The 9010-nt window shown below is 44.0% G+C and overlaps 1 long non-coding RNA gene across 1 annotated transcript; it reads left to right on the top strand.

Moving 5' to 3' along the window:
* The first annotated feature begins 3704 nt into the window (after nucleotides 1-3704).
* On the top strand, nucleotides 3705-6196 carry LOC145162463 (uncharacterized). Its single transcript, XR_013739119.1, has 4 exons — nucleotides 3705-3920; nucleotides 4007-4364; nucleotides 4652-4740; nucleotides 6063-6196. It is a non-coding gene; the product is annotated as an uncharacterized LOC145162463 (long non-coding RNA).
* The last annotated feature ends 2814 nt before the right edge of the window (nucleotides 6197-9010 follow it).

Here is a 9010-nt window from a genome sequence, read left to right as displayed (position 1 = left end):
GGCCAACCTTTTGCTGACTACTCAACACTAGCATGCAAGTCTACCAGCTCATACAACATATACATGCATCTCCTCTAGCCCTAACTAGCATGCGATTCACAGATTCATAATCAAAATCATAACAAGTAACAAATTTGGGTATTCTGGGGAAACTTATTTGAGATCGGTTGATTGCATGCACCACACCCTTTTTTGTCTTAGAAATTCTTTACTTAAAAATATTTTCTTTTGAAAACTGTACAAATCCTCAGTTTGAGTTCAGACTCACCCGAAAGTATGTCTGAATCCCTCAAACTAAGGCTCTGATACCAACTTGTAACGACCCAAAAATAGAGGGTAAAAATTTCATTTTAAATATATTCAAAACATAGATATCATTTATCCAAAACATCGTTAATCTAAACATTTATCAGAGTTCATCCCAAAATCATTCAATGCGGAAAACATGGGTGTGTGCACTGCGATCAATTCGAGCCCTTCTTTTCCAAATTGATGATACCTAAAACCAATAAACAAAACTGTAAGCACGAAGCTTAGTGAGTTCCCCAGAGCATACCCCACAAAATATACATAACCACATAATCCATACTAGCTATAACAGCATCAAAAACCATATCAATCACATAAGCCATGCCAACAAACATATACGGATGCCGTGGGCTCGTCCCCAGGGTCTTAATCCAGGATGCCATGGTGTAAGGTCCTTGATGGAAGGATCTATACCAATGATCAATCAAGCATAAGAAAACAAAGAAGAAATGCAGTAGAAAATGAAATGAAATTGAGCTTGCATACGATTAACACTTGGAACCGTCTGATACAACTCAATGGACCGAAAACAAGCAGAGAACAACTGCTGATCAACTACTTACTACTGACAACCTGACAGCCTATATATACCCATGAGGACCAAAAACAGGTTTCGTTCAGCAGACCGAAAGCCTGTTTTCGGTCACTTCCAACCGAGAACAATGACCTAGACCGAAATAATCAACTACACACAAAAGACTCCAAAATACAATGACAAATGCGCTAAATCATCTATACACTGTTGCCTAGCCCAAACCAAATATATTGGCCCTTCAATCTCCCCCTTGGTTTGGTGCTAGCATGAATTCAGTCTTTGTCAACCACCAACACGTCTGACTTTCCCATGGCTCCATTCCACATCTCCTTTTGAATAATATCAGCAACCATCGAAGTGTACTCCTTAGCAGCAGACTCAAAAAGGTTTTCAGCCACCTTGATCTGATGATGAGAAAGCTCATGTATATCCCACTTTCTAAACTATAGCAAATCCCTCTTGTCATACAAACGAATACATCCATGTTCAAGTTTGATGACAACGGAAGCTGTAGTTTCATCAAACACCCAGTATTGCATGGATTTTAGAGATCTATCTGGATGGTTCTGAAGGATAGGAATCTGCTTTACTTGATTAGTAGCGGGCCACATCACAGACCGAAGAGGCTGATTAGTTTTGGGATCAATGACACTCGGGTATATCTTGATGATAGACTCTGCATTCTTCATTGAGGGAAAGCCCTTTGCCACTTGATTTTCCAAAAATAACTTGAACTGTGTCGCCTTGGGTTCATTTGATGGATTTGCAAAAGGACCTTTAGATAACTCAGTGAGATCAACCCTGGTCCAAGAGTTGAAATCGTGAGTATCTTTATACAATTCGGTATTGCCAATCTTCCTTCATACGATCCACATTTTCAGAGGGTCATGGAATCTCCATGAGATGATCCCAGACCTATCACCATAAACGTCTCTGAAGCGATTTTCTCCAAGATCCGTAAAGGTGATGTTTGGTTGATCCCCGGGAGCATTCTGATCCGAGCTCCTCTTGAACAAAAATTGACCCTTCTCAGCAGACTTGGCTAGTTTAGCACGTTTTAACGGCACGACATTTGGAGCCTGCGCTGGTTCTTTGTCAAAACGATCGACAACTGTGGTTGTTCTTGTAGGAGGTGGAACTACGGGAGCGTCTTGATTGGGAAGATAGACCCTTGGCTCATCGACAGATGATTTGAATTTTTCACCAAATTCTTCTTCCAGCTTCTTCTTCAAATCATAATAGCTGGCGGTCAACAAACCAAAATGCGTATGAAGATCGGTGATTTGCTTTGTCTTCAGAGCTTTATCTTCAAGAAGATCGGCAACTTGAATATTGAGCTTGGCATTCTCAGTTTCAAGGTCTGCAACCTTGATATCAAGCTCGATATTTTTCTGGTTCAGCACACCAATCTCCTTTCTCAGCCCAGGCACTAAGGCATCATCATCTCCAGATATACCTTCCTCAAAGGATATTCCTTTTCCGCGTGAGGAGTGAGTTGGATTTGAATGCTGGGCCAGATGAATGGCTAGGCTCTCAGAGACAACATCGTGATAAGGTCTTGGAGGAGACGATCTTAGGCCAGCTGATGAACCACCAGCTTCATGGGTTGAGCTGGGGCCTTCTTGAATGGGCACAGATGAGGAAGGGGCAACTGTTGTAGATGAAGGAGTCTCTGTGGTTTGAGTTTGATCAGGAAAAATTATTCTCACCCCTGGATCAATTCTGCGTCTTTTCATCGGGGGCTGGGAGGTCAAGACTGTCTGGGTATCACTTGAAATTGGTTCGGATGCAGGATCCACATTATCAAGGGGAGGAATCCCTGATGATGTGTCCATATGAGTTGAAGAATCAGCCGCTTGAACGGTAACCGGAGGTTCAACTTCTCGATCGTCAACTTTCTCCCTTATCTCCGGTGTTGGATTGGCACCATCATCGATATCTTTGAGGAATTCATCGAGGTCTTCATTTGGAAAAGGGTGCTCAAGTCCAGTAAAGTGCATCGAAACATCATCTCTGTCGTAACCGGACAGATCAAGATTCTCATACTCATCATCTCCTTCTCCTTCGGTCTCAGTAAATTCTTCTGTAGTTCCCTCACTGAAGTTACTCTGAACCGCCACGTTTGTGAGATCATGCTCTTCAGCAACAAAGGTGGACGGAGCAACAGTTTCTTCCTTATGGTCTAACGCATAGATAACATCGTCATTCACATTTGCATGTTCTGACGATGCTTGATCAGTTGATATTTGTTCAGACGACCCATGGGATTCTGAAGAGTCTGACAGCTCAGCACACTTTCCAAATTTCACGAGAGGGTACTTCCCTTGGAACATGATTTTCCCTTTACGGTTCTGCTTGATTAGGCTCACAGTGTTTGGTCCGAAAGCTTTCATGTCAAGAATTTCTCCTGTCTTGACCAAATTGGGAAATAGGCTGTTGATGAAGATTTGAATAAATCTTGGATAGAGCAGGAATTGATCCTTTGACTTCTTGTTAGCATTAGTAACCATCTCCTCCAAGATAAACCTTGAAAAGTTGAAGTCAATCCCGACAGCCAATGCAACAATCGCCTGAGTATTTCTCGAGGATATTTCGTCTGAACCACCCTTTCTCGCAGATATGCAATTGACAAAAACGTGGGCTAGAAACCTCCAGTAAGGAGGTAACAGCTTATTTAGGGTTGGTGGAGAGACTCCTTTGTATCCCATCTTCTCGAGATACTCATCAACAATTCTCAGATCTATATCAGTCGGATAAGCAGCTTTGTCATTAATCTTTAAAACATCTCCGATGAATTGCTCAGAGATAACAATTTTGCATCCCCTGACAGAAGCTTCAATTGTCGTTGATCCATTGTCTCCATTATTGACACTTGCAGATCTCCAGAATTCGTTGATCAGGTTCAAATAAATGATGGGGTTCCAGGTCAGTGCAGTTGAGATGCAGCATTCCCTTAGCCTGTACATCATTGATTTGAACTCGTTGTGAGCTACTGGAGGGTCATCAAGAAGAATGGACACATTGTGACTTTCTGCAACTTTGAGACTTGCCATTTTATCTGCACAAAACAGACCAGGTGAGAAAACAATTGATTAAAACAAATTAAAATTATTTTCTCAATTATATCAATTAATTTTGGCCATTTCATTTGAATTTTATTAGTCAAACATGGGTTCTCGGTCAAGACAGTCAGACCGAAAGCTCATGGACCGAACACTAGTTTGACCGAAAGCCAATTAGAACCGAAAAGGCTTAAATGAGCCGATTTGACCGAACACGGCTTCGACCGAAAGCCGTCTAAGCCGGTTGGACCGAACACGGCTCGGCTTGACCGAAAGCTGAGAAGGACCGAAAGCTCGCCGACAGTTCTTGTTTTCACGATTTGGCCACGATTTCACGGTCGATTCTCGGTAAAAATTACATGGGCATGGTCAGAATCTTCATACCTTCAAGAAAAACAAGTCGATTTGAAGAAATAACACAAAAAAATTTCGAGGGTTGATGTAACGCCCCATTTCTGGTATGTAATTTTAATTAAAGTATCTCCATTTCTTAAGGGGTACTCGACGAGTCTGTAGCCCGACTCGTCGAGTAGAAGCGGGATGAGCTCGCGATTTAAGTTGGCTACTCGGCGAGTCCATATGTTGGGACTCGGCGAGTCTGCCTGTCTTGATGAAGCCCTAATTTCAAGGGTTTGTACCCTATTTAAACGTCATTATAGCCTCCCACCCCATCATCCACCACCTTTAGAGCATTTCCCCTGTAAACCCTAGCCCCCATTGTTGAACTTGAGTGTGTTTGTGCTAGTTTGAAAGCTTTGGAAGGGAAGGAAGGAAAGAAGGTCCATAGAAGATAACGGAGATCCAAGAGTTAGCTTCCATCTGTTTCCCATTCAGGTAATAAAGTTATTACCTTGTGTATTCCTCCATTAAACCCTCTTTTATGCTTGTTATGTCATCTTTGGAGCCTTATATGATTCAAAACTTGAGATATGGACTCTCCTTTGGATGGAAACCTTAGATCTGGACGTTATTGAACTCCAGGTGCTCATTATAGCCACCTTTATGCAATCTTGGCCATGTTCCAAACCCTAAGAGCCTAGTATTTGATGATTTTAGGTATTTTAGCCTCATACCCTTGTGCATGCACGTAAAGTTGGAAACTTTACGTGTAAAACCAGTCCTAGAAGCTCAGATCTATGATTTGGAAGCACTGAAATAGATTAGAATCGACTGTATAGTAATAGCATGCTTGGGACTCGACGAGTTGTTCTTCAACTCGGCGAGTTGTTCTTCAGACTCGACGAGTTGTTCATACGACTCGGCGAGCCACAGACTGGACGTGTTCATATGATGAAGGAGAACTCGACGAGTTGTTCATACAACTCGGCGAGTCGGATGAAGTTAGATTCGATGTTAGTATCGAAGAAGAACTCGTCGAGTCTTTGCCAAACTCGACGAGTAGAAGCGAGTAGAGGACTACAATGGATGAAAGGGACTCGGCGAGTCGGCGGCCCAACTCAGCGAGTCCGGTCAACTGGAAGTTGACTTTGACCAGGAAGTTGACTTTGACCAGGGATAAAATAGTCATTTTACCCTGAGATTAGTTATCAGTATTTGATTTAGTGTTTATGGAATTTGTAGCCGGGGAGTTCCGGAGCAGCAGTCAGACAGTCTAAGATTTAGCACCTTAGCAGCCAACGTTATGAGGTGAGTTTCCTTCCAGTAGGAACGGGTCTACGGCCACAATGTCGGCCCGCTTAGATAGTAGTAGTTCCGGACTTTGGTCCGATGCAGTAGTACAATATGCTTGATCTCTTTGTGATTCAGGCATGTTTATGTGTTAGTTAGTCCGGACCTCGGTCCGATGCAATATGCAGTATATGTGTTTATGCTAGTAGTTATGATTATGTTATGCCATGTTTAGTTAGTCCGGACTTCGGTCCGATGCAGGGGGCAAGGCCCCAGTTAGTCCGGACTTCGGTCCGATGCAGGGGGCAAGGCCCCAGTTAGTCCGGACTTCGGTCCGATGCAGGGGGCAATGCCCCAGTTAGTCCGGATTTCAGTCCGATGCAGGGGGCAAGGCCCCAGTTAGGTCGGGCTTCGGTCCGATGCAGTGGTCAAGGCCCAATATGTGCTTTATATGTTATTGTATGGTATGTGGTAGTTTGGGGGAGCTCACTAAGCTTCGTGCTTACAGTTTTCAGTTTTGGTTTTAGGTACTTCCGCTAGTAAGGGGAAGAGCTCGGGATGATGGCATGGAACACACCACAGCTTCAGTTTATCCTGGGAGTTTTATTCAGATATTTTGATATGTTTTGACATCAGTTGATTTGATAACTTATTATGACATTTTGAGACACATGATCAATGGATTTATCTTTTAATATTTGATATGATGATTTAGTAAGGTTTTCAAAAGAAAATTTTCGGGTTGTATTTTTGGGATGTTACAAGTTGGTATCAGAGCCTTGGTTTGAGGGATTCAGCCACACTTTCGGGTGTGACTGGACTCAAACTAAGGAAATGGTGAAATATTTTCAAAAGAAAAATGTTTTCGAAAGAATTTTTGAAAAAGAAACGTAAAAAGAAAAGAGTTTTGAGAAAAGGAAAAGGGTGTGGTGCATGCGATCAGCCAAGCTCAAATAAGTACTCCCAAATTACCCATACAAATTTATATTATAATTATCCGTTCCAGTTTCAGTAGAACAACATGTTAGAATAGGACTAAGGATCTAGGAGGATGCCTTATGTGCCTGTTATATGTGTTTCAACTTATTGAGAATTGCATGCTAGTATTGAGTAGACAGCAGTAGGATAGCCTGTTTAGGTTATGCCTGATAGTATGAGCTTAGCATTGTATGCTAGTACAGTTTCTCGTTATGAGGATAGAAGTGCTTGAGTAGTTTGTTGTGTCCGAATGCTGCTTGCTTCGTGCTTTGTAGGACTCGGAGTGATGGGAGTTAGCCATTAGGTGAATACGTCACGTCACATGTGATCAGGGTTGAATAATCTCAGAGTGATGGATTTGGCCCTATTGCGCAGCTCTTGTATGAGTCTAACCGTTGTAGGGGACGAGTCTTTTACTCGAAGGATTATCTGAGCCTCGTCACATGTGATGGTATTCAGGTGATGACTAATTGGCATTACAAGGAGGCCTTCAGCAGCTGAGGACTGGTTTAGGTAGAGTCAGAGATTTGCCTAGGGCAAGCCTAGGATGAGAGTAGCAAGGATCAGTAGCAGTAGAAGGGGTTGGTTGAGTTAAGGTAACTCTTGAGGAAAGTACGGATAGATGTGGAAGGTAGTATGGGCCCATACTACTGAAAGCAGAGGATCCGTACTCGATTCAAGAGGGGCCAAAACGAAACCAAGGAAATTGTAGAGTGTGTGTGAGATCCCTCAGCAGCAATGAGAATTCTGATAGTTATTGCGATATGTTTTCAGCATGGTGAAGTTGCGCGAGATACCAGTTGGCAGTTCAGGTGTCGGGGAGGGATCTGGCTCAGGCTCTAGAGCCGGACAGCTTGATGATCAGATGAGAGATGTCATTTCCGTAGAGATTATGCGCAACATCATTGACCAGACTCCTGTGATATTCAGTTCGGTTAGGGAGGCCATCGTGGAGCTTTTAGATAGTCGTCTTGAGGCCTTTAGGGCCGGGATAGTTTCAGGGCAGTTTGGGGCTTGTCTAGAGCCCGACTCTTATGGATCCCAGGGATCCATCAGGGAGGGGGATCCTATTTTTAGCTCTTTCCATCAGGGGTCGGGAGTGAGTGGGGAACCCTGTCCCCATGAGAGTTCTCTACGTCATTGGGTTGCTGCGGAGGTATCACGAGTTGTTCGCGAGGAGGTACCCGACATCGTTGAGAGGGTCACTGATAGGTTGACCGAGAAGCTCCAGGATCAGACAGCGGTTGTTCAGACGATTTATGGGGACGATGGGGTAACGCAGGAGCGAGAGATTGACCGGGAGTCAGAAAGGAAGAGGAAACCGGATGAGGTTCAGTGGCCCACAGGTTTGGGTAAAAGAACCAAAGGGCCGAGTTCGAGATCGAGAGACTTCCAGGGCCGCAGCCGATGCGGTAAGTGTGGCAGGACACACGGGGGTGTGTGTAGGAGTAGTAGAGGTGGTGATCCTGGCTGTTTCAAGTGCGGCCGGACTGGTCATTTCAGCAGAGATTGTACTGCTACCATCGCCCAGGGACTTGACCCAATATGTTTCCATTGCAGTCGGAGGGGCCGCAAGAAGGCCCACTGTCCGAGTTTGTGTTCAGCAGGGCAGGTGACAGCTCCTGCCCCTGTGACTTCGAGAACCGCCAGCAGACGTCAGGGTCGGGCAAGGGCACCCACGGCTCGGAGCAGAGCATTCCGGTTGATTTCAGCAAGGATTCGAGCAGCATATGAGGTTGGAAGTATGTATCCTTTACCTTCCTGTCAATTATTATTTATGATGTTGTTATGTTACTGCACCGATTTAGTAGGTACATATATTGGAATATTATATTACCTACTTGTGAGTAAGTCATATGCCATCTGCATATCTTGGATTTGGAATGATAGCTGGAGGACGTCCCATGTAGAGCAGGTTACTTCGGATGCAGTAACTGTAGCAAGTATGAGTAAGACTCGGTAGTATCTCACTACCTTTGGGAAGGTGTAGTTCGGGTTTAGATCGGTTATATTCCAGCACGAGGAGCACCTGAGGGAGGTGCTAAAGACCTTGAGAAGGGAGAGACTTTTTGCAAGGTACTCCAAATGTGAGTTCTGGTTGTGCGAGGTGCAATCTCTTGGGTACCTTGTCAATCAGAAGGGTATTCTAGTCGTTCCGGCTAAGGTAGAGGTCGTGATACAGTGGGAGTTTCCGAGGTCTCCAATTGAGATTCGGAGCTTCCTGGGTCTAGCAGGTTATCACCGGAAATGTATTCAGATTCTTGGAAGTGGTGTGATCTTTTGGATTGGTTAGTAGTGACACACTAGCAATGGAAAACATGGTTTTCAGCAGATTGGGCATAGAATGGTAAGAAGGATTGAGGATACTTCCAACATTGTGTGCTGTAAGATGTTAGTTGAATCAAAGTGGGGGGAATCATCCAAGGATTCAGAAGTAGGAGCAGTTTTGAAACTGAGATAAGTTTCGCATCCTTATCAGAAAGGAAGACAGTCCAGA

Source organism: Lactuca virosa, chromosome 3 (genome assembly GCF_052849685.1).
Source record: "Lactuca virosa cultivar CGN04683 chromosome 3, Lactuca_virosa_CGN04683_v6, whole genome shotgun sequence".
NCBI lineage: Eukaryota > Viridiplantae > Streptophyta > Magnoliopsida > Asterales > Asteraceae > Lactuca > Lactuca virosa.
The sequence above is the reverse complement of the archived record's forward strand: the minus strand, read 5'-3'. Positions and strand labels throughout refer to the sequence as shown.